We start from the raw sequence: 26,384 nt of genomic DNA on the forward strand, positions 1-26,384 counted from the left end.
CTTAACTCCCTGCCCTATCATGGTTTCTGATTCAGTTCCCTTTAGCGCTTGCATCGTTCAGTTGTGTTTTTTTCGTGCTTGACCTAGGCTTTGTATCAGACTCCACTTTTCTCTTTATCCCTGCTTTGTCTTATTTGATGGCTTCCTGATTCCTGTGTACCAGACCTTGGCTAGTTCTTGTTTTCGCTGTCTCTCTGTTCCCTTGACCTCGGCTCGTTCCTGACTCTGTCACTTCTCTGTTCTATTTCGAGTCCGGCCATTCTAAGGTCCGGTAAGACGTATCTGCTTTATCTTGTCTCTTGTTGGACTAAATCTTGCGTGTTGGGGTACACTACCGTGACAATATCCCACCTCAATTCAAGTACATTGTATACAAAGAATGAATCACAAGGTGCTCAAATGGCCATAAATAACAGTGATGGTATTCATAAAAAGACAATACAAATACAGTTACCAATGCATATGTTGAAAACATAGCATTACATATCAAATATCCCATGACCTAAAACCTAAAACAATAGTAACAATAATACATAAATCAACATGATGGAGCCATGAAAAAAAATAAAAATCTAAAACAGATAAGGTAAAAATAGGGAAAAAAATAAAATAAAAACAGGGGGAAAATATATCCCCAATAAAAACATAAGTATTTCCAAAATAAATAAATAAATACAAGCCATGAGGGATATGGGTAAAAAGATTCCAATCCCTCAACAATGTGCAGGGCTATATGTTGGGGGGGGGGGGGTATTTTAATCCAATAAGTAAAAGATCTGAGTGTAGTGTCAAATAGAAATATATCAAGTGATATAATAGCATTGTCAAACCACATAAAGCAAACATCAATATAAGTCCCATAACAATAACTAATGTCCATTAATCAGCTGAAACATAAAAAAAAAGAAAAAGGAAGCTATGTCCGCAAACAAAGTGTGTTGGTATTGTCCATAGCACTGTCCTTGCATCCGGTAAGGAAGAGCAAAGTAGTCCACTTGTCATCATTTGTGAAAAGAAAAAGGCCAAAAAAAAATACAAATCAACACTGTAAAATATAGCCACGTAAGTCTTCTTTTTTGACTTCCTAGGTGTTCTCAACACCACCACTTTGTGTGACTCCAATTTGTTAAAGAATTCCTGTCCCTTCTCAGGAGTGTTCAAAACAACAGTTTTCCCATCATATTGAAGCAGGATTTTTAGTGGAAAACCCCATCTATATGTTATACTGTTATCCTTCAGTTCCTTAGCAACTACAGCAAATTTGCATCTGATATTTATGGGGTATGTTGTGATGAATTTAGCTATGAATTGGACCTTTATGTGCGGAAAACGAAATCTGGCTAAATATCAGAATCCAATGAAACAGTAGGCAGTTTAAAACGTCTGAAGCATTTATTTAATGCAAGTGCCACATCAGTTTAACTAGGCAAAACTTAATGTATCATATCTTTAACATGTATAGATAATTAGTCCGGCTTAACTGATTCTAATATTCCCTGAATTCGAATATTGTTAATTTGGTGCTTGTCCTTCAGTTTGCAACTTTTAGAAGTTAAAAATTGAACCTGTAAATTGAGCTCTCATCTCAGAGCACAATTAGCCAATTCTGGCAATTCGGTCCAAATTCGATCTTTCATGTTTAGGAGGTGTGAATATCTAAGGCTGCCACCTCCCATCAAACAGCAGAAATGACATGTAATAAATCAGATTTAATTGAGAACCTGAGCAAATCGAGAATCTGCTTCGATTAGATAATTTGCATAATTTTATTTTTTACATTTGCAAAAAAATCATACAACTAATTGTTGTTAGGATATGTTTCTAAACTATCTGTGCTGCCCTTGCTTCAAATACATTTTATGCTAATGTTTTTTTAATCGAAAAGTTCTAGGTAGCAAAGTGGTTAAAACATTTTTGAGATTTTTTTCTATTTATAATTGTGAATATATATTTTATATTAAATAATGGCATACTATGCATAGAATGCATACTGAAACAACAACAAAAAACCCAATCATGTTAGGAAAATTGCTGTGAACAGCAAAATACACAACAATAACAAACAGTGCAAAAATATTATTTTTAAAGTGCATAACACATTTAAAATAAAGCAATCAAATATACAGTAAGTAAAGAGCAACTTTACAAATGAAGAGTGGAATAGAACATTTGCAACCACTACAGCAGGTAAAGTTGTAATACAGCTGCAAATGAACAACTCAGGACATTATTCAATATCCTACCAATATGTATTGAAATATAGCTCCGACTTCTGTGCCGATGGAGATTGGATATTTAAATGGTTCAGCAGTGAAATATTCAGACATACTGTAAATGAGTGAATGATAAAAAGATAGTGAGGTTGAGGTGAAGGACAATAACTCTCAAAAGACCAAAGATTTTCTGCTTCCATAATCAGAAAATAAATCTCTTGGTTTAAATCTAACGTACAAGGAAAAAGGTAGATTAACTTTCAAAAGTAGATCAGAGAGGCATTCAAATAAAATGTTCAAGTAAATCTTTTCAGTAGTTTTGTCATTTATTGCTGAAAATCTGTAATACTTTTATTGAAATTCCTGTAATATGCTTGACCTTGAGTTTCCAATCTTTATACAAAAAGATCAAAACATATCCTGTGTCTAAAACCTTAGTACAAGAGTTTCCATCTATATATTGATGTTATCTGTTGTTTAGATGAAAAAAATTATAAATTATTTTAAGAAAATAAAAGTGACTAACTAAAAGGCAGTTAGACATGTAAGTTATTGACCTAAGAATAGAATTGCAATCTATTAAGCTGAAAATATTATCAATTACATTTTTCTACTTAAGGGTTAATTTAAAAACAATATTAATCATTTTAGTATTGTTACACATTTATTTGAGTTATGTATTATGGTAGTAGGTTAAACTTTCCCAAATGAGACATGGACCCCCCAAAAAAGCTTGTAAATTGTCATTTGTACATAAGAGAAGCCCAGTAGACTTCGTAACACAGTGGAAATGTAGGCATATCGGGCACAGATCTATGCAATGTATATAGCTAAAATTATTGTATCCACATTCACAAAATGAATGATATTTACTAAACTTGGCTATTTTGCATATTGAAATCCAAATGATAGACTTTAGGTAAAAATATATAATCTATTAAAATTAGCCTTCTCAGCAATAGTCATAGTCTATAATTCTGCCATTTCAGATTTAAATTTGGTTCATTTTGAATTAAAGTGAATAAGCTCTGCTGTGTATGAAATCCACGCATATACTGTGTGTATAATAAAATGCAGGAATAAAAAATATATTAATCATGGCATAGACTGGTGGAAAGTGCCTATATGAAATGTTCAGCTTCCAAACCAGAAATCATGCTGATAATATCCAAAATGTTGAAATTGTGCAGTTCATGGCTTATTTCTGGTTATCGGTGCGTTTGGATTACAACCCCAGCTTAGGATACCTGCAGAAATTCAAAGTGTACCCTGTCATTTTCAATATTTACCCAGGTTTAATGCAGCATGACGACTATATTGGATTATTTGAATATTTTTACAAATATCTTTAAATATATGTTAATTTTTATTTGAATGTTTTAATTGTTTTTGAACAGACATGAGAAAAGTATGTTATAGGACATCACAATAATAGCACCAGTCAGACATTGTACTGGGGTACAGAAGAGAAACTTGGACAGTTATTAGTCAATACACAGTTCAATGCTAACATGTCATGCCACTTGAAGATCATAGAGTATAGAATGCATGCTCAATACATAGGGTGATACAATGTAGCGAGACGCTTGTGTCAGCCGACAGTGTGGCATTGCTTTCAGGATCGCGTGGATACCTTCACGACTAATCAACATTTCCAACGGACTTGTAAATAAACGTGCCTGAAGTCCTGTGTATGAGTCATGAGTTTGTGACTTCTGTGACCTTGTGTACTTAATTGGTTGGTGTGTGGACTGGTTAGATAACAACATACTGTCTAGGGAAGGGGATACAGAAAGAAAAAAGGAGGGGAGGTAGTGGTAAACTCTCTACAATCATTACAGTCATTTTATTTTCGTATCCAAAAACAAAGGGCAAAGTGGGGTCTCATAGGCCTCCTTGAAGCTGCTAGGCAGCAGTGTTTTTTTTGGTGTACCACTCTACCCATGGTTTCATCGCTATGTGAAATGAGTCCCTGTCTTTTGATGCTTCTATGGCCATGTGCTCGTATGTATAAAATAAGTGGATTTTTTTCAATGAGTGGGACTCTAGTGGGACACAATTGTTGTTTCCAGTGGAGGGCGATCAAGTTACGTGCTGCTAGTATAATCAATGCTTCTATTTGTTTAGAAGCCTTGGGTAACCTGACTGAGAATATCCAAAATAAACATGTTTTTTATAGATGGTTGTATGTCTGGTAGTCCCACCCCCTTCATAATGCGAGCCACCAAGTCCCAGAATGGAGCAATATTTGGACATTGCCACCAGATGTGAGTCATATTGCCCTCTTCTCAATCACAGCGCTGGAATTCACTTAAAGTCATGGGGTAGATCTTGTGTAATTTGTGTGGCGTGAGATACCATCTATAAATAAGCTTCCTATGCACTCCTATGTGTGATTAGCATTTGGTAAAGTCTTTCAGCGGATTTACTGTGGCAAGCCATTCTTGTGGGGTCAGGTTGCACTCCGCTTCCGCTTCTAGCTGCCATGGCCTAATAAAGAGGAAGGGTATATCTGACAAGGTATAACAAAGTGATAATGCTTTGGGATGTGTTGGTGACTTTCATAAATCTTACGGGCTACAACAATGAGGGAGGAGGTGGCGGGTCTTTGCAACTGTACTTTGGACAGGACAATACTTTTCAGTTGTAGGTACTGAAAATACATATGAAGGAGAGTAGTGTAGTTGGGAGAAATCTCAATGTTTTTGGCCTTATATGTTTTGGTGTCCACATTAGGTTAGATAGTGTGGATCCAGTCACTCTAGTGTTCTCCATGTCCACCCATTGAAATGTACGCTTGGTTTTGTGCATTTTGGTTGCAGATTCTAACAGGGAGGCCTTGTTATACATCACCACATTCGGTAGCCCCACCTCTCCCTGAGTGGGTGTTTTTGCATAAGTGAAAGTGGGATGCAGGATTTATGAGAGTCCCTCACGTAACAGTTAATCATTTTCTGTATGCGCCTACTCAGAAAGACGGGCATGTGTACGGGTAACATCCTGAAAACGTTGAGGAGTTTAGGTAGGATGATCATTTTGAAAGCTTTGCTGATTTCCATTTCGAGAAAGCTGTGGTGCAAATACCTGGTAAGGTCTTGTAATTCAGGTTAAAGGTGGATTGCAGGGAGGATGCCAATTTTACCCCTAAGTAGGTTAGGCTAGTCTTCCTCCAGTCAAACAGATAACATTGTGAAAGTTGTTGTACTATGTGTGTTGGTAGGCCACTTGGTAATTCTTGGGTTTTTACTTGATTTAGTTTGTAATAGGAAAAGTCTCCATATTCCTTTAGCAGGTGGAGAAAAGCTGGAACCAAGGTGAGTGGGTGTTCTAGTGATAGTAGAATATCATCTGCGAACATCGAGAGGCAGTAGTTGACTTTTCCTATGCGTACCCTATGTATATCACGATGGTGTCTTATTCTGTATTCCAGCGGCTCCAGAGAGAGAATGAACAGCAGGGGCGAAAGGGATCAGCCCAATCTAGAACCATTAGCAATCTGAAACGAAGTAGAGATAAACCCAGCGTTGGAAACTTGGGCTGCTGTGTGGTTGTAAAGAGTATTCAACATTTGTATATGTGAGAGACTATTTAGTATTTTGCATGTATTGTCTGATCCCTGATATTTTTTCAAGAAAAGAGAGGTATCCGTCATGTGGGCCATATACGTTCAGAAACGTGTAGGGTTCAATGTTATTTATTTTGTAGTGTGGGTTCAATGTTTACATAACATTGTAATAACAAAAATCTGACCACCTTGTCTAGTACCGACACTCCCCTCTTCTTGGTTTTAAAGCATGAGTGGAAGTCATGTGGATAGTGTTTTGAGTTGAATGTGCTTATTCTTAGTCTAGTGAGAGGGAAAGTGTGCCTGTCGATCTCCAACGTGGAGTCAACCATTTTATTTTTTGTATTTTCTATATTTTTATAATTTTTTGGAGGTTTTTCTTTTTGACTTTTTTGTAATTTTTTTTTAGGGATTTTGTTTTTTGTGTCAACTTTTATTAGATAAATTCTTGTCTGGCCTAAGAGATCAAGCCTAGCTCGTGTGTTGTATGTGTGCACATTTTGTGGTCGTTAAATACTTGTGGGTTCCCGAACCCTTGTCTTCCCCTACCCCTGGACTCCCATTCAGCGAGTGGACCTGTGGTTCTCATGTCTGCTCTTCCAAGTTAACCCAGATAGACACCAGTATGTGGACCTCTGGAGTATGTTTGAGGAAAAGGGTGATGTTTAGGCTTGTGCCCCGTTATATGTCATATATGGGTTTCACTCTACCTTGCATCATCAGAGATTGAGAAGTTGACCATAAACAAACAAGGGATGGTTATAAGAGGGAGAAGTACAAAAAAAAGTATAACTATGTACAGAGGGTCATCAGCAGTGGTGCGGTTATGCACCAACGACAAAAACATGGCTCTTCCACTACGTTGTGTGGGAGAAAATACACTAAAAGCCCAAACATCTGTAACTCTGATATGTATTGGGTATAGGACCTATATTAAGTCTAGGTACACCCTAAGGCATTACTGGTAAACTCAATCTTGGTATTGTATCTGCCTGTCGAGAGTAGACATCTCCACATTCGAGTTGCGTGCAGGAGCACAGTCACTTTGCCGTGTCAACCGTATGCCAATCAGAGTTGATTTTTGTTGGTGTGCTGTGTACGTTGCTAGTAGGATCTTGTCCTCTGTATTCCTCCACCAGAATCTTCCATTTGCTGAACGTTTCCTTGCCTTCCTCTACCATGGTAATGTATCGAGTTGCGCCATTATGTCAGATAATGATATGGGCTGAGAAGCCCAATTTGTACAACATGTTTGCCTTCCTTAGTGCTTGTGTAATTGGAGCCAGGGCCCTTCATTTTTGAAGTGTGGAGGCTGACAGATCAGTGAAGAGCTTCATATTAGAAAATCAGCCTGGCAGAGTTGCTAAAAGCCTCGCTTGCATGATCCTGTCCTTGGTAGTGAAGTAGTGCATTTTACTTATAAAGTCCCTAGGTGCTGATTGTAGTGAGTTGTGTGGCTTTGGTAGCTGATGGATCCAGTCCAGGAGAAGGACTTGGTCAGGGAGATCAGGTACTAGGTCTTTGAAAAGATCCCTGGCGTAGAGTGAAAGCTCCTGGGGGAGACTTCCTCTTGAATCCCTCTCAGATGGATGTTACTTTGTCTGTCCCGGTCCTTGTGGTCAGCCACCTTCTCTGCTAGGCGGTCTATCTTGGCATAGAGTTCCGAGTAGGAGTCAGCAAGATTGTTGTGCACTGATATTATCTCCTCTGTTTTGTCCTCAAGCTGTGCTGTCCGTTCCGCACAGCTGAATTTGGTGCCATGATTGGCAGGGTAGTATATTCACCCGTTTGAAACTGGTTTTCGGCGTAAATCGCTGGTTTAAATCGCTGTAGTGTGGGTCACTTGTCAGGAGCTATCAGCTCAACTGCCATCTCGGTGAGCTGCGAAACCACGCCCCCTAAACATATGTTTTAAAAACATATCTCACCATATGCGATATCTGCTCATATGCTATTGACTCTTACGCTTGACCACATTCATTGCTGCTTACAACACTATGTTTATGTTAACATGTCACTTATCTTCATCTCTCAGTAAATAATGTTTCTATTGCATGAATGAGAAGCTATATACATTTCCTTTGGTATATCTAGTGTATCTACTTATATCTTTTGTTATTTATATGAACATATTATTTTTATTTTACTATTACGGTATAGTACTGCAGCTGTCATTCTATAAATATTCTTTGTTTGAAGAGGAAAACAACTTTAATTTGATGATGTCTGAACAATTGAGAGTCAAGTAAGAAAATCTGTAATCTAAATTCTAAGGAGATTATTTTTTCTATACACAGTTCATTGCTGCCATATTATTTTTGTTGTTGTTCAAAGATGTACATGGCAGAAAGCCAACAACAGAAAAACAAAAATATGCAATCATTATGAGCGTGAAATAGAATAGAGAAAAACCATGTAATGAAATATAACAGATGTAGCAATATACATTTAGTCCAATATTCTCTGTGTCTCTTTTTTTTTTTAAACCATAAACATAATATATTAATAAAACCTATACACAAGGTTTGTAAAAAAAGTACAAAGGTGTACAAAAGCAACTTGATTTTAGCAGCTCAATTGAACACCAGATCAGCATCCAACACTGTGAGCATTAGTTTTGTGTAATGATATCAACTGTACACATGAAAGAAACAATTATTTTCTAAATTAGCCAGTCAACTGGATTGGTTGGATTTGTGTTTTTAAAATGTATCTCTAGAAATACTGATTTCTACTGAGGTAGTAACGCATATTTGTTAGACATACTGGTGTTTGTTAAAACATTTTTTTTAATTAGTTATATTAGTTATATTGTCTGTCTGTCCATCTGTCTGTCCATCTGTCTGTCCATCTGTCTGTCCATCTGTCTGTCCATCTGTCTGTCCATCTGTCCGTCCATCTATCCACCCATCCATCCATTCATCTATCATTATATATTTGTGTTTAGTGAAATCTCCCAAGAATAACAGTACCCCCCATGTACAGGTTTTATGGTGTTTTGGAAAGTGAGAGAGTCACATATAAGGCTTGCATTTCATTTTTTTGACATTGAAATTTGCCAGATTAGTTATGTTGCCTTTGAGACCGTATGGTAGCCCAGGAATAAGAATTACCCCCATGATGGCACACCATTTGCAAAAGTAGACAACCCAAGGTATTGCAAATGGGGTATGTCCAGTAATTTTTAGTAGCCACTTAGTCACAAACACTGGCCAAATATTAGTTTTTTGCTTTTTTCACACAAAAACAAATATGAACGCTAACTTTGGCCAGTGTTTGTGACTAAGTGACTACTAAAAAAGGCTAAGCATACCCTACGTTCAATACCTTGCCATTATGGGGGTAATTCTCATTCCTGGGCTACCACACCGTCTCAAAGGTAACATTACTAATCTGGCAAATTTCAATTTGAAAATGGAACGTTCTATATTTGACCCTGTAACTTTCCAAAACACCATAAAACCTGTTAATGGGGGGTACTGTTCTACTCGTGAGACATCGCTGATTACAAATATGTGCATTTTTTTTTGCAGTAAAACCTAACAGTATTATGACATTTACAGCTAAAATGTGAAGCGGAACTACAAATTTTAAAAACAATTAAAATTTCTCACAGTTTTTTTAATTTTATTCATAATACATTATGTTTCATATATGAATATGTTATATGAAATTAAAGCCCTGTTTCTCCTGAACAAAATGATATATAATAAGTGTGGGTGCATATAATATGAAAGAGGGGAACTACGGGTGAACAGACATATAGCGCAAATTCCAGTTTTTGTTTACGTTTTGTTTTGATCAGAACGTGTACTATTGACTCCGTCCTGAAGGGGTTAACTCATCTTTCCAGGGAGAGTGACACCCATGATCTCCAAAGTAAACAAATCAAACCATTCTAAAATGGTTGGACTACTTACAATGTGGGGTATGGTACCAAGGCACTTCTAGGACAATACCCACTACAATGCACTGTAGTGATTTTGGTGGTTGATGTTCTTTAAATGTGGTTATTTAAAGGTGTGCAGCAATTCATAGTTTTAATTATGTGTTAAAGCACATCACTGCTTAAAAGTATTTCATTATCATTTGGCCCTGAACAAATTCCAGTATTGAAACATGTTGGCTGCAAAACATACTGCTTACTGCATGTAAGAGGCTCTCTTTAAATTTATGTTCTCCTGTGGTCACTTCTAATAGATCATCTGTGAATTAGGCAGTAGGTTGCTCAAACCATGGTGTCTCTGCTACCTCCTAATCCCTACACTTAACCTACCAACTAACTAGGTGTGATGATCAGGGCAGAGTCAGAATGTGATATTGTAAATAACCTTAAATGGACACTATAGTTACCCAGACCACTTCAGCTCAATGAAGTGGTCTGGGTGCCAGGTCCCTCAGGTTTTAACTCTTCACATGTAAACATAACAGTTTCAGAGAAACTGCTATGTTTACATTTGGGGTTAATCCAGCCTCTAGTGGCTGTCTTCCGGACAGCCACTAGAGGCGAATCTGCGACGCTGGAGGCGGATTTAGCCTCCATCGCGCAGAGCGTCCATAGAAAAGCATTGAGAAATGCTTTCCTATGGACACTTTGAATGCGTGCGTGGCACTTGCCCCGCATGCGCATTCGGCTCCAGTGACGTTGGACGGGGAGCTGACGTCGGACGGGGAGGAGAGGTCACCAGCCCGGTGCTGGATTAAGGTAAGTAACTGAAGGGGTTTTAAGGAGGGGGACCCTGAGGGTGGGGGCACCCTCAGGGCACTATAGTGTCAGGAAAACCACTTTGTTTTCCTGACACTATAGTGATCCTTTAACTCTAACCATGATTAACCTAAATCTAAAGTCTACTAAACCTCAACCCGTTTTAACTCTTTAATAAATATTAAAGATTGAAATATGACATTCACATGTTTAAAATACAGTCCAGTAGCCTCTAGCAAATTTTTGAATCCTATACTTTTGGGTGATTCTTGTGCTCAGGGGATGAAAGTGAAAGAGCATGCATACTTTATGGAAATTTAGATTTTTTAAATATAATTAGTTTAGTTTAAGATGAAATTAAAGTCTAATTAGGTCTAATTGTCAATTTCAATAGTTCAATGTATGTATTTTAATAGATAAGTGACAACAATAATATTTGACTCAGCTCTAAATAAACAAACATTCATTATAAATAAACCATTTAAAAATGAAATTTACATTTAACTTTTAATTTTCTTTTTATTGTGTAATTTAATTGAGCTGACTCTTCTATCTATATATGGTTATAAAACCAAATCAACCATTACCTCAAAGCAGTAGGTTTCTCAATAAAGAACCCCATTTACTGAACCAAGAGCGAGAAAGCCAGGAACAAGTTATTTTACAGGTCTGGGGACATAGTCTTAAAGGAGCATTGTTCACCAAAGTTACAAGATGTCCCCAGACGGTTCTTAGAGGGCCATACACACCCAATAAAAGTCCATAAGTTTTCAGGGGCACAATCTTCCAGGGGCCATAATCATGAGGAAGGAGGCTGGCAAACAGGCTTCTCCACAATCCAGGGAAGCAGGGCAATTTATCATTTAAAGGGCCAGTTACAAATAGCAATTTGTAACAGCATCTTTTGTGGAAGAATAAATTCCCACGGATTATAAGTGATAATACATCTAAGAACATTTCTACTTGTCTTTCCTACCCCATGTAGAGATATTCAACATCCATAGACTAACTTCTCCTGTTTGTGAAATTGAATCAATATTTAGTTGATATAAAGTACCTTCTATCAAGGTTATCAAGGTTACTTCAAGCCTTATGTAAAATAAAGCATGTATAATTTAATTTTTTTTTATTGAAACATACATTGGTGGATGCTATATATGTAGGGTGTATTTACATTGAAGTAAAACATTTTGTTAAAAGAGATTGCGAAAAATTCAACTTCAACCTACTAGAACAACACATCTTTTTTTCTGTTTTATTATGTTACACACATATGAACAGCAAGTTGACTTACATCAGATGTTATGAAAAATTTCACATTTGGTCAAAACTCATGTCAGTGGGATTCATTCTCAGGTACAGTGCCTTGCAAAAGTATTCACCCCCTTGACTTTTTACCTACTTTGTTACATTACAGCCTTAAGTTCAATGTTTTATTAATCTGAATTTTACATGATGGATCAGAACACAATTGTGACAAGACCAATCTCGCCACTGTGCATTGGAGGAGCCTGGTTGCCTGCCTGCTGCCTTTTGACTATGGACCGGCATTTAAATACTTTATTTTCCTATGCAGAAAGGTCTATTTATGTATTTCTGCCCGGCCATCTATTGGCCTCCCAGGAGCCATGGTTAGCTGTCAGGCGCCGTTAATTGGCCACCCAGAAGCTAGCGAGCGCCGCCAATTAACCACCCAGTAGCTGCGTTTAACCGCAGCTTTATTGACTATACCGGGTGGCTGCGGCTACGCATACTAAACACTGGATGGCAGCAGTCTGCAGTTCACACGCGGCCGGTTCATTCACAGATTTACTGAATGAACTCCTTTAACCCAGATAGCTATACCATGGAGCCTATTCTTGTAATAAAAGACTTTGGCTCCATGACAACATGGCAACATGGCAATTGAACTGTATGTGTGTGGTCTGAGCGCCTTTCAGTAATAATATGCACTCAGACCTAAGCTATCTGGGGATATGTTGCATGTCTGTATTTTATGTAATAAATGTAACCTTGTGTATTTTACTGTCTTTTTACTGCCATGTGGTTAATGGAGTTTTGCCTCTGTCCTTGGAGATAGTTGGATTACTTCCCAATTATCTCCAGGATAGAGGGGAGGGATTGTAATGTACTGTGGGAGTGTTTTAACCCTGTATGCCTGTGATTGGTCATTTTACCATTTGTGTCCCAGTCTTCCATCTGGTCCCCTAGGGGAGTGTCCATCAGATGGAATACCTGCATAAATACCGTGCAGGTAGCCCCATTAAATCAGATCACCGCTTGACCCCTAAACACGGAGCCTTGTCTCGTTTTTGGGGGGGATTTACTGTATGCTGCTTCAGACCAATTGCCAGGAGTGTAAACTGTTCGTATGTTTTTTCCTGTTCGCCTGTTTGCAGTATTCGTATGGTTTCAATTCGGGAGTTTGAAACATTCGTATGGTTCCGGTTCGGGAGTTTGAAGCATTCATGTGTTTCCAGTTCTGGAGATTGGTGTTCTGCAGTAGCTGCCTGTGAATCTGGAAGGGAAGATCTACTAAACGGCTTTTAACCCCTTTTATGCCTGGGGGTGCCGTTACAACAATAGTCTAAGTTAGTAAAGTGTAATGAGAAAAATATATTTCAGAAAATTATTTTTTAGAAATAGAAAACAGAAAATTGGCATGTGTGTATTTATTCACCCCCTTTATTATGAAGCCCACAAAAAGCTCTGGTGCAACCAATTACCTTCAGAAGTCACATAATTAGTGAAATGATGTCCACCTGTGTGCAATCTAAGTGTCACATGATCTGTCATTACATATACACACTTTTTTGAAAGGCCCCAGAGGCTGCAACAACTAAGCAAGAGGCACCACTAACCAAACACTGCCATGAAGACCAAGGAACTCTCCAAACAAGTAAGGGACAATGTTGTTGAGAAGTACAAGTAGAAAACAATTACAACTAATAATTTATTGCACATAAAAAGTTTTAACAATCAACATGGCAGACAGATTACTCCTGGACTGCTGCTTTCAGTCTTGTTAGATTGAAAACAAGCAGGCTTTTGCTTTTGCTCCTGTACTCAATAATACAAACAAAAAGCAGCGAGAATCTGTGATAAGGTGAAAAAGAACAATGAAGACTGCAAGCTAAAGGATGTTAATGGATGCACATGGGAACGGAAAATAGGCATTAGGTACATGCATCCCTACGTGAGGTAGGAAAGACAAATAGATTTTTGGGATTCGGATTACTAAAATAATGACTTTTGAGACTATAAGTAAGAATGATTCATGGTGTGATCTCAATTCAATTGTATCTTAACAGCATGCAGAGTTCATCTACTCTTCCATAGCATACACAACATTGTAATCCATATTACATGTAAAACAATAATCTGATAAAATAAATGTCCCCAGCACCCATGTAGTCATTGAGCACTACACTTTTTTTCCAATATAGTTGTATTATTATGTTTATACTTTTATTCAGTAGCTATATATGAGAAAAGCTGGACTTGATAGATGTAAGTCTCTTTTCAGTCTGCGTAACTATATAACTAGTTAAACCAAATGATACAATAGATGTATGCAAGCGTTTCTTTTTTAATATCTGTGAGGCAGCTTGGACTGCTCTGAAGACTATAAAGAAATTCCCAGGCACTCAGAGGTTTAAAGCCACAGGTGTTACCCAGTAAACACAGAGAGATGGATGCAGGTCTTCAGGAAGTAAGAAGTCTTTATTAACATACCGATCGGGCCTCAGATAAACTCCTGTTACAAAAATATCTGAGAGGGCAATCCATTGTGCACAGGACTTTTGTTAACAGCATATCCCCTCCCATACAGTATAACCCCTCCTATATTCCTCAGACCTATTAGCACACAGGATATTCAGGATCATGCAAAATATATCTATAGATGCACAATATACAACAATCCATAACTTATCCCTATGTGCCAAAGGAGGGAGAGACAAGAGTTGATAATAAAGGTATAAAAATAAAATAAAATAAATAAAGGAATCTACAGTAAATAAATTAAAACGCCTGTCAGGGTGGTTAGAAACCAGTTAGATGGAACACAGAAGGGAATGCAAAAGGAAAGCTCGAAGCAGAATTAATTAAGGCCTCCCAGGGATTGGATCTAACTGCAATAAAAAGTAAAATCAACCTTAGTGTTGAAACACTTGAGAGAGATTTAGGAATGGAAGAGGAATAAATTCCAAAGAGATCAGACTGATTACGAGTTGGGCAATGTATATAAGTGGCATAATCGTGATAGAGTGAGGAATTACCCCACCAAGAAAAGGGAAGCACCTATGAGAAAAAAGACACGGAAACCCAAACACCCTACTGGTGGGAATTCATCTAATACTGAGATGGACATCAAGTAACATCAAGTGAAGAAGGATGCGACGAGGCGGGGTTGGTCACAAGACATTACCAGCAATTTGGGACCACAAGAAACTGGGACTGAAGAGAAAGAAACTACAGTAATTAGGATATCAGCAACTATATTGACAAACGATGAACTTGCTGTTCTCTCAAAAGGTCTGACTTTTTGTCCTACTTATACTCCTACACATGTGGAGATTGATTTGGAACTAACCCGTTTCATTTGTTCCCTTAAACTCAAAACCTTTTTTGATAAAGTTCAGGTACCTACTTCTTCCTCTGTAATTCAGAGGGATGCAGACATTAAGCTAAGTGACACTAAGCTTTAAAATAAAAGCATGTTTAATCCTCCTTCAGTAGACCATGCTGTTGAGGTTTTCTCGAGTTTGGTAAGAAAGGATATTAACCATGTAATGTCATCTAATCCTGTACGTAGGCACCACCCAAGTCTCATTAATTTTTCTAAAAAAGAGAAATTAGCTATTGATAAATTAAGTAAAAATAAGGATTTAACTATTAAATCTGCTGATAAGGGTGGTGCAATAGTAATACAGAACACGGTTGATATGGTTGATGAAATCCTCAGACAACTAGGGGATCTTGAGACTTACAAGTGTTTACCAGGTGATCCTACATTGGCTTTACAATCTAAAATTGAGACACTATTGAATCAGGCTTTAAATAATCAAATTATAGATAAGGTGTTGTTTATGATTTTATTAGAGACCACACCTATTATACCAGCTTTGTATACTCTCCCTAAGATCCACAAATCATTTACTAGACCTCCAAGTAGGCCTACTGTGGTGGGGATTGGCTCCCTTCTTTCTCCTTTGGCCAAATTTTTGGATAATGTTTTGAGACCTTTTTTGATAGAAATTCAGTCACATGTAAGAGACACCACTGAAGTATTATTGAAACTTGAGGAAGTAGTAGTAACTGACACCTTGATCCTTGTCACCTTTGATGTAACTAGTTTGTTCACATCCATTGAGCATAGTGCAGGCCTTGCGGCAGCCAGATCAGCTCTGGTGATACTAGGATTTAAGGATGATTTTCTATACTTTTTGATGGAACTTCTGGAGGATGAAGGATAACTATTTTCTTTTTCAGGATCGCTTTTTCCTTAAATTGAAGGGTACTTCGATGGGCTCCAATGTGGCACCCACATACACCAGTATATTTATGTCAGGGTTAGAGGAGAAACTCATTTATCCTCACATTTTATTTCGACAATTTGCCACCAGGTGGTGGCGCTATATTGATGATATACTGGTGTTGGGGAGTGGCACATTGGAGTCCCTTGAGGGATTTTATGCTTTTTTGAATGTGTGTTCTCATAGCATCAAGTTTACAATGACATATGATTTGGTGGTGTTACCCTTTTTGGATATTTTGATTAGAAAACATGAGGGGGGACTGGTTACGGATCTTTACAGGAAAGTTATGGATAGAAATACGCTGCTTCACTTTTCCAGCTCACATCCTCCAGCTATTTTTAAAGCCCTCCCAAAGAGTCAATATACTCGGGTTAGAAGACTTGTATCCAGTTCAGATTCAGTTGAGAAGCGCCTTAATGAAATTACCGTAATATTTATTGAACGTGGTTACCCTCTGGCATTACTCTTGATCAAGTGAAAGATCACGATAGGGAACATTATTTACACCCCTGTAGACCAGAGCGGGATGAGAACAGGTTGAAATTTGTTTCTAAATTTGGAAGATACTGACTGTCACCCTAATATTGTTGAGTTTGCTCAGAAACCTATGTTTGCGTTTAAGAGAGGCACTTCACTGAAGGACAAGTTGGTTAAAACTCTTGTCCCAAAAGGTGATGGTGCAACCACTGTTAAACAAAGTAATTTCCCATGCTACAATTGTGTTTTTTGCCATTCTATGATACGCGGTAATGTTCTAAATCACCCGCGGAGTGGCAAGAAATACTTTATCAGACAACTTCTGATATGTAATTTTGATTTTGTTGCTTATGCACTAAAGTGCCCATATGATCGTTTATATGTGGGACAAACTAGCCAAACGTTTAAAATGAGGTTTTCTAAACACAAGTCTACAATATGTAGTGGACCGACTGATCTACCTCTTCCTGCACATTTTTTGGAAGCTAGACATGGTGTCTCTCAATTAAGGTTTCAGAGTTTAGAACAGATTATGGAATCACCAAGGAGGGGCGATAGGAATAAGAGATTACTATTTCGTGAGGCTTATTAGATTCTGGAGCTTGATACATTATACCCTAAAGGTTTAAATAATGATTGTGATCTGTCTATGCTTATTTAAGTAATGGTTGCTTATATTGTTTTTATTATTGTAGTCTATATGTAGCCTAACTTTTAATGTTATTTTTCATCTTTTATATCTTACAGGTTTCCTGATAGAGATTTGGTGCTGGTTCTTTTATACATCCTAATCCCCATTTTTTTTTAGCATGGCATGAAATTCTGGATTGTTATGGGACCACTCTGATTTGGGCACACTATTGCACTATAAGTATTTAACTATTTGTAATGCTATATTACACTCTATAGGTACATTATGACACTTTGTAGAATACCTTTGATACATATATTTTATTGTTTAACACTTTATACATACACATGCACATTATTAATTTTTCTTATGTATTAAGCTATACTATGACACTTTTGCACTTGCACTTTGTTATGTTAGCATATTCTGCGTATATTATGCACACACTATATTTACATAGTGGCACTTGTTCACTTTTATTATACTATAGGGGATTTATGTACACCATGATGAATTCTATACTTTTTTTTGTCATTTCCTACAGATATATATATATATATATATATATATATATAAATTGTGATTATTCTTTTATTTTTTATATATAGCTATGTAATTAATTTAAAGATGTAATCACTTGACATCTGAATGTACTCTATTTTATATCTGGTAACAGATATAAAATAGCCCCATCTGCCATAGGCCGCAGCTCGCCATCTCGGGTTTTCATTTGCGGGAAATACTCGTGTCAGGTATCGGGTTATTCGCCAGGGTGCCCTTAACGTGAGGAACGTACCCCGGCATCTGTGCAGGCATCGAGTTGGTGAGTATTTCGGGCATATCAGCGTGGGCTGTGGGAGCCCCTTCAACAGATTCTTGATGTATATTCTTTTGCCTATTTTTGTACCTTGGTGGGAGATTGACTTTTCTTCTTTGTGTATTAGCATATTCTTTTTTGTATTTTTATATTCTCCTTTTTACATTTATTTTTCATGTTTTATTTATTTTTATTTATTCTTTATCATTGTTATTCTTCATATTTATATTTTATTTATTTTTATTATTCTTTACTTATTTTTTTTTCCAACATATTTTTTATTTTTTATTTTTTATATTTTTTATTTTTTCTATATATTTTTTATTTTATTTTATCTTTTCATTTGTTTATTTTTTTATTTTTTCATTATTTATTCTCTATTATTCGTTATTGTTTTTCTAATCCTTTTATTTATTTTTTATTCTATCTTCTTACTCTACAGTCCCCTGTGATTCAGTGTTGCTTTGCATGTTTTATACATGCTTACAGTAAGCCTTATTCAGCAGATTGCCTGTGGTTGCAGGGCTTATGTTTATTTTGATCTGTAAATTGTATAGCTTGTTCGTGTGCATGTGTGCATGATCACTTGGTGCCGTTCATGTGTTTGAGCAAATGAACGGGCATTTATTTTAGACTTGTAAATCTTATAGCTTGTTCGTGCACATGTCCGGACGTTCACTTGGTGCCGTTCGTGTGTTTGAGCATACAAACTATTATTTGGTTGGCACTTATGTTCCAGAAGCCCTTCTGCCTTCCATCTAACTGGAAATTATTTCTAAGCGCCCTGACAGGCGTTTTAATTTATTCACTGTAGATTCCTTTATTTATTTTATTTTTATACCTTTATTATCAGCTCTTGTCTCTTCCTTATCTTGGGGTAAGTTATGGATTGTTGTATATAGTGTATCTATAGATATATTTTGCATGATCTGTATATTTTGTGTTCATGATTCATTTTAATGACTTTCCCTTAAGTGAATTATTATTTGACCTTTTCCTTGGCATTAATTGCTATGTATACCCTTATGTTTGTTCTGTGGTGTTAGCTTGAAAAAGACCTCTTAGAAGGTCGAAATGTTGCTTCCTCTTTTTGTTTCATTAAATCTGCATGTGGCTTTAAACCTCTGAGTGCCTGGGAATTTATTTTGTTGCCTTAATGTGTTGGGATTGCTGGTCCTGTTCCGGAGCACCGGTGGCTGCTGGGTTTGAGTGCGGTTCCAATAATCATCTTTGCTCTCAAGACTCTGCTCTTTTATCTGGTATCTGAAGTGTTTTGAATCAGGAAGTCTCTCGGTAACACAGCATAGCCGGCGCCAAGATAGAGACTAATCAAGACAGCACTTACCACAAGGAGGAGAAAGGCAAAGAGGGAAAGGCAAAGGGCAAAGAGGGACAAAGCGGTTTTTATCTGCACCACAGTTTCCAGCTTGCATATTTGCATGAGAAGTCATCAAAGTTTAGAGCAGACTTGATTGCTCTACCCTTGTGAGTGTTTTGGTTTATGTTTTCTATATATTCATATTTTAAACATACTACCCTGTGATTGTGCATTTTCCCCTCTCTCCTTTTTTTGAGATATATATTGGAATGCTGACAGAAGCCTAAGGGTACATTTCAAAGTGGGAAAGTTAAGTATTGTTTTTTTTTTTTTTTTTTTAATTCTTTATTTTTGCAGTGCGTATATTAGTTACAGGCATACATATGGTACCCCAACGGCATTCCATATGCAGGTTTCATGACATTAGTTACAGTGGGGGGTAGATAAACAATGCACTTTTTTTTGGTTTAATACATTACACATTAATATAGCAAGCTAATAGGTGTCACTTTATGGCATAACATGTGAGGTCATACTTGCGAGTAGGTTAGTGTGACGAAACCAATCTCGCCACATTGTATTGGAGGAGCCTGGTTGCCCGCCTGCTGCCTTTGGATTATGGACCGGCAGCTAAAGGGTTAATTTTACTGTGCAGAAGGATTTATTTCTCCCTTTCTGCACAGCAGTTCGGTAGATTTCATCTACCGAACAAACAGCCGTTCACCAACCTCCCCAGAGCCGTGGGAAGCCGGCCGGCGTTGTTAATTGGCCACCCAGAAGCTGGAGTGTGCCTCCTATTTACCTCCCTGAAGCTGTGGTTAACCGCAGCTTAATTGCTTGTTACTGGGTGGCCGCTGTTACACTTTGTGGCCGCTAGGTGGCGGTGTTCTGGAGCTCCCCGGGCAGCCAGCGCTTTTCTGCCCGGCTTTCATGCACCAAAATCGGACACTTTTACGTGCAGGCACCGCTGAACCTCCAGCCCCTGGTTCTAATTCGTATGGATTTGGTGAATGCAGGGAAATTCGGTAGTTTGTTTTATGTGAACTGTAGTAACCCAGATAGCCTGCCATGGAGCCTGTTTGTGGAATTAAAGACTTTGGCTCCATGGCAATTAAAATGTATTCGTGTGGTCTGGGTGCCATTCACCTAATAATGTGCACCCAGACCTGAGCTATCTAGGGATGTAACATGTCTATGTTTTGTGTATAAAATGTGTCTGTATGTATTTTAAAGTGATAGTCTGTTTCTGTGTCACCATGTGCATAATGGAGTCTGGCCTTTGTCCTGGGAGATAATTGAATTACTTCATTAATTATCTCCAGGGCAGAGAGGAGGAAACCAAGATGCATGGTGGGAAAGTATTGTGGCTGTGTGTATGAAAATGATACATGTCTGTCTGCTGTTTCAGTCTTCCATCTGGTCCCCTAGGGGAGTGTCCACCAGGTGGGAGACCTGCATAATTACAGGGGCCGGTAGCCCTGAATAAACAGACCACTGCTTGGGGGGGCGTGGTCTAACCCGCAACGAGAACGGTCGCATGTAGCCGGAGCTCCGCTCTCACAGACCCGAAATAAGCGTCTTTTAACAGCGAAATACAGGGTAAGAAGCCACCGGAGACCCTAAGAATGTCGCAAACAAAATGCAAACCCAAAAACCCGGACAAAGGGGACAAAAACACGTTCTTTGGAACGAGGCCGCAAACTCACAAACCGGCCGCAATGCGAGGAAACGAGCAAGATGGCGGCGACGGAGACGACACGCTGCCTCTGCAGCAAGATCCTACAGATAATTTGCCGATCACACAAGGAGTATTACAGAAATGCCTAGATTCAATGTCGGACAAAATCCTGACCAACATAAATAACACCTTGGCCGACATGAAAAAGGACATACAAGATCTGAGTGACCGCACAGCGAGGATGGAAAATAGAATGGGAGAATATGCGGAAGCCCATAATGACATGGCGGAACATGTACAAACCCTCGAGCACCAACAAGAACAGCTACAACTGAAAATAATGGATCTGGAAGACAGGTCAAGACGCCAAAACATAAGATTTAGAAACATTTCTGAAGAGGTGAAACAACCGGACTTACAGGAATTCTTGACAGGATTGTTTAAGTCGCTGGCTCCAGACATACCCGTCGATATGCTGCTCATCGATAGAGTACACAGAGTAGCCAAGCCGAAGTTTTTACCAGCGGAGGCCTCACGGGATGTGCTAGCCAAACTCCATTACAACCACGTAAAATACATCATCATGCAAGCATCAAGGACGAAGGACGACCTCCCAGACAAATACAGAACCATCCAGCTTTTTTCAGACTTATCTGCCCTTACTCTCCAGAAACGCAGAGAATTCCGAGGAATTACAGAGGCCTTGAGATCCCAGAGGCTCCCTTACCGATGGGGCCACCCAGTCCGTCTAACCATCCACAGAAACGGGACTCTAACCACCATATTGTCACCAGAGGAAGGCAAGCGAATCCTGAAAACATGGGGAATCAGTGTGCGACCGAGCACAGAGGACTCACGGCCCCCACGGGAAACACAAGCGGACTGGAAGAAATCCCGCAAATGAACGATCTCCCCACAACCAGAATAAACATCTAATGGTTTGCATATAATTTAATAGCCAATTTAATATAATAGTGTTGTTATATACGTTACCTTATGTTTAAATAGCAGTAAATTTACAATGTGTTCAGGAGACCTAAAGGATGAGGTCCAGGGTCAAAGTAAAGTAAACTGTTGTGTTTAAAGCTAAATAGCAATCTAGATACCAAAAGTTATGCATTTAAATGTTATGTATTCAGAAACAGTGAGACAAATGTCATAATGAGTTTATTCTACACACGTAGGAAAACCTATTGAGAATGTACACACAGCAACCCATAAACAGCAAAACGGGTAGCGTCTCCCACTCAATCCCCCTCCTCCAACACTCACCAAGCTGATCCATAGCATACTAGTTGGGAGCATGACACGAATCTAGCCAGAGAGGGGAAAGGGTGGCAGCAGACATAAGTACGGATCAATGCACTAACCCCATAGAACTAAGGGCTTAGACCATTACTCCGATGAGCTAAATCCCTATGCATTCAACTTGAATATCAACCCTGCCAGCTAAGAACGAGGGTCGAGCATTATTGTTACCACACCGTTAATAAACCCCACATCACGCTCCCACTTAGTGCTAACCTTTAGCACTCAAGCCCGCTTTTGGGCACTAATAGTCAAGACTACTAATTTGTTTCTTCCTCCCATTCCCCATCACCTATCCCCACCCCAGTTATACGGTAAACCCCATCCTGATTCAGTGAGTTCAGAACTACAAGATACAGTAAGGTCTAGATTTATACTAGACACACACTACATAAGTACCGTAGGCCAAGACACTGAACAGAGCGTTATACCAGATAAAACCACTACAACTACCACATACGCCATCGCGCGCTTCCTACCACAGACAAACAATTGGGATACAGGCGGGAACATAACATTAAATAATGAAAATATACTCTCACAATGTGAAAGGGCTGAATACCCCTTACAAAAGGTACTGCTTAAACCGCGACCTAAAACAAGAACAGGCTGACATTGCATGCCTGCAAGAAACTCATTTCAAAACTGCGCCAGCTTTTAGACCAGACCTATACCCTCACCAATACCACTCAGTCACGGGACAAAAAACCAAAGGAGTGTCAATCCTCATCAAAAACACAGTAGCATTCACACACCATGACTCACACATAGATCCCGCAGGAAGGTATATCCTGCTGCTTTGTACGATTAACAACGTAGAGTACACAATAGTATCGATATATGCTCCAAACACTGACCAACGAAATTTCCTCCACAAACTACTGGCGAAAATAACGAAAATCCAGAGAGGCATGCTAATCCTTTGTGGAGACTTCAATCACATCACAGATCCCTCCTGGGACACCACCGCACGCCCGAACTCTAAACAAAAAGCAAAAACCCAATCCAATTGTACAACTTACAAAAAGCTGCTAGATGATTATCAACTATATGACGTATGGCGGGTGCTACACCCGAACCAAAAAGATTACACGTTCTACTCTGCACCACATAAGACATACACAAGAATAGACAGGTTCCACATCCATAGGCAGCACTTAGACCAATTGACAGATAGCAATATACAGGTGATCAGTTGGTCGGATCATGCAGCAGTGACAATGACCATCAAAGATCAATACGAATACAAACATAAAAGCCCATGGAGACTTAACGAGTCGCTACTAACAGATGAAACATTTACGAATTCACTAGAAAAAGAAATTACACACTACTTCACCACCAACCAATCTCCACATATGCCAATGAGCACAATTTGGCAAGCACACAAGGCGGTAATTAGAGGACTATTACTGCGAAGAGCTGCGCAGATGAAACATAGCACACAGGCGAAATGGGTAAGCTGGCACAGACAATTACAAGAAGCACTCGTGCTACATAAAACCGAACCAACTGCCAAAATACAAGCAACCATAAGAGACCTACAAGACAAACTCAAAGAACATACTCTTCAACGAGTGCACTACAACCTAAGAAGACTCAACATGCACCAATACACTCAAGGAAACAAAGCCGGCAAACTCTTGGCGTCTCGACTCAAACAAAGAGAAGCAAAGAACAAAATCGAATACCTCATCGACCAATCCAACAAGAAAGTAGTCTCACCGGTAGATATCAGCAAAACCTTTGCCACATACTACCAGGCCCTATACAACCTGAAACAAGCAGAAGACACAGTAGAACCAAAGAAGGAGGATATTCGAAGGTACCTAGAAGACCTCCAACTGCCATCCCTAACGGATACACAAAGAACAGATTTAGTAGCACCTATCACAGTAGAAGAAGTAGAGAATACGATCAAACTATTACCAAAAAACAAAGCTCCAGGACCGGATGGTTTCTCTAATTCATACTATCAAACCTTCCGTAAATCTCTGGCACCACACCTAGCTCAATTGTTCAACCAGGCCACGCAATTAGGCACTTTACCCCAAGAACTACTAACAGCACATATCATCACACTCCCTAAGCCGGGCAAGTCCCCAACACAATGCTCTAACTTTCGCCCAATATCGCTACTAAATACTGATGCCAAACTATTCGCCAAAATTCATGCACAAAGACTAAGCAAGATACTCCCATCACTAATCCACAATGACCAGGTGGGATTTGTGGCAGGAAGGCAAGGATCGGACAACACACGTAAAGTACTGAACCTCGTACACAGCATACGTAGAATGGGTAAAGAAAGTCTCCTGGTATCATTAGATGCAGAGAAGGCCTTCGACCGCCTCAGTTGGCCATTCCTTCAAGAGGTTCTCAACAAGTTCAACTTTCCTGAACAATTCCTAGGAACAATTAGCGCACTCTATAATCATCCCACAGCTAAGGTTGTCACTGCGGGTTTCTGCTCGGAGGCCTTCGAAATAACAAATGGGACCAGACAAGGCTGCCCACTATCGCCGCTATTATACGTACTAGCACTGGAACCGCTAGCAAGCAAGATTCGCAGTGAAACCTCGATCAAAGGTGTCAGATTGGGAGATGACGAATACAAGTTGAGCCTCTTCGCGGATGATGTTTTTCTCACACTAACAGAACCGCACATATCAATGCCTAACCTAATGAAACAGATCGAACAATATGGGAAACACTCATACTATAAGCTCAATGTGAACAAAACACAAGCTTTGGGGATAAACATCCCCACGCAAAAACTAGAAAGATTACAAGAAAGCTTCCCATTAGATTGGCGCTCAGACTACCTGACATTCCTAGGCCTAAAGATCACAAAAAACCCAACCAACTTGTTCAAAGCCAATTATAGACAAATTTTCGCCTCTATTAAAACGACCCTACAAGACTGGGAGGGGAAATTTATATCATGGATAGGCCGTATAGCAGCCATAAAAATGTCATTATTACCCAAACTACAATATTTGTTCAGAACCCTACAAATACCATTACCAAAGAGTTTCCTCATAGAAATCCAAAACATATTCCTAAAATTCGCCTGGCAAAACAAGAAAACAAGAGTAGCTACCAAGATACTACAGAAACCCATCAAAGAAGGCGGGCTAGGCTTCCCAGACGTTCAAGCATATCACCAGGCAGCACTACTCAACACTATTGCACAAACAATGTCAAAAGCCAACACCCCCCAGTGGTCACACATAGAGACACATTGGGCGAAACCCGCAGAGATAAGAACCATTCTATGGACCCCACCGAAGTGGAGACCGCAAACGTACCAATTGCTGCCCACGACACAATTACTACTTGAAACCTGGGATTTACTCAAACACGACATGACAAATTACCAAACAATCCCGCTATCCACTAGCATAGAAGCACTTACGAAAATCATCCCTACATTAGACAAACAGCCGTGGCTGGCACAGGGAGTGAAACACGTAGTACAACTATTCGAAGCAGGGAAGTTGCTACCGTTTCCCGAGTTGAAATCTAAATATAACCTTCCAAGCCGGCTTTTGTTTCCATACCTACAAATTAAATCTTGCATGGCAAGCATAAAACCAACCGACAACAAGACAGAAGCATCGTCCATGCTGTCACACTTCGAGAAATTATGCCTAGACAGGATACCCAACAAGAAGACGATCTCGGCATGCTACAGTCAACTACTCTCCAACAAAACTGAAGGCAAAATAAGCTTCAAGCAAGCATGGCAAAATGAACTTAATTGCACTATAGAAGAAGATCAATGGAAAAAAGCATATGCATCACACAAAGGGGTCACATCATGCACGAACCACCTAGAACTGCAAAGGAAATTGCTTTACCGCTGGTATCTAGTCCCAGACAAAATACACAGAATATGGCCTAAAACATCCACAAATTTATGCTGGAGATGTAATACACAAGTTGGAACAATGCTCCACATCTGGTGGTCATGTCCGCTATTGCAACCCTTCTGGAAGAAGGTCCAGGAACTCATAGCACAAGCCTCGCAAATAGACACAATACCTGACGCAACCACCTGCATCCTGTTCATACAGCCAGAACAAATGAACAAGGTACAATGGGCAACTACGTACCACATACTCATTTC

The sequence above is a fragment of the Pelobates fuscus genome, chromosome 2 (genome assembly GCF_036172605.1).
Source record: "Pelobates fuscus isolate aPelFus1 chromosome 2, aPelFus1.pri, whole genome shotgun sequence".
Taxonomy (NCBI): Eukaryota; Metazoa; Chordata; class Amphibia; order Anura; family Pelobatidae; genus Pelobates; species Pelobates fuscus.